Source organism: Ciona intestinalis, unplaced genomic scaffold (genome assembly GCF_000224145.3).
Source record: "Ciona intestinalis unplaced genomic scaffold, KH HT001047.1, whole genome shotgun sequence".
NCBI lineage: Eukaryota > Metazoa > Chordata > Ascidiacea > Phlebobranchia > Cionidae > Ciona > Ciona intestinalis.
Genome location: NW_004191368.1, coordinates 2,238 through 3,431, shown reverse-complemented (window position 1 = coordinate 3,431; position 1,194 = coordinate 2,238). Strand labels below are relative to the sequence as shown.

The 1,194-nt window shown below is 38.4% G+C and overlaps 1 long non-coding RNA gene across 1 annotated transcript; it reads right to left on the bottom strand.

Moving 5' to 3' along the window:
* Positions 1 to 580: 580 nt before the first annotated feature.
* Positions 581 to 936, bottom strand: LOC104266231. The gene is made up of 2 exons (XR_717466.3): positions 843 to 936; positions 581 to 695 (listed from the first exon to the last, which is right to left on the bottom strand). It is a non-coding gene; the product is annotated as an uncharacterized LOC104266231 (long non-coding RNA).
* Between the last annotated feature and the right edge of the window lie 258 nt (positions 937 to 1,194).

The window sequence follows — 1,194 nt, the reverse complement described above, 5'->3', positions numbered from 1 at the left end:
AAGCATGAGGCTGTATGAATACACCATGTGTGTCTGGTGTATGTGAATACACTCATGTTATAACTTGACAGTGAGCATGAGGTGTATGAATACACCATGTGTGTCTGGTGTATAAGAAGACACCCATGTTATAACTTGACAGTGAGCATGAGGTGTATGAATACACCATGTGTGTCTGGTGTATGTGAAAACACCCATGTTATAACTTGACAATGAGCATGAGGTGTATGAATACACCATGTGTGTCTGGTGTATAAGAAAACACCCATGTTATAACTTGACAATGAGCATGAGGTGTATGAATACATCATGTGTGCCTGGTGTATAAGAAAACACCCATGTGATAACTTGACAATGAGCATGAGGTGTATGAATACACCATGTGTGTCTGGTGTATAAGAAAACACCCATGTTATAAATTGACAATGAGCATGAGGTGTATGAATACATCATGTGTGCCTGGTGTATAAGAAGACACCAATGTGATAACTCAACAGTGAGCATGAGGTGTATGAATACACCATGTGTGTCTGGTGTATAAAAAGACACCCATGTTATAACTCGACAGTGAGCACGAGGTGTTGTTATTTATCTTTTTTATTCATTTTGTTTCTATTCCTATTCTTAACATTAGTGGTCTCATAATAATGAACCCCAATCTTCTTTACTTTGTCTTCTCTTTCCTTTCGTCGACGCTGTCATGAAAAAGAAACAGATTTCATTAAACAAGTGAAAGTGTTAATATCCTCGTAGAAATCAAACTTTCGCTTTCTATTCTAACCCAAGGTTACTGGGTTCAAAGCTCAATGCTGGTATACTATATAACAAAGCATCATATTCACCTGTTTAGAAGTTAGTTTGTCTTTTGCTGGCTTCCCCGAATCTAAATCAACAATTATTAATTTAAACAACATTAAATGAAAGTAATATTGAAACTAATTTAGCCATACAAAAAAAACCCTCATACGTGGGAACTTGTAAGCAAGCACGAGGTGTATGAAACAGAACACCCGTGTTATAACGACCGTCGTAGCCCCACCATGCGAGGATAAATAAGTTACATACGTGGTAACTCGTAAGCGGGCACGAGGTGTATGAAACAGAACACCCGTGTTATAACGGCTGTCGTTGCCCCACCATGCGAGGATAAATAAGTTACATACGTGGTAACTTGTAAGCGGACATGAGGTGTAT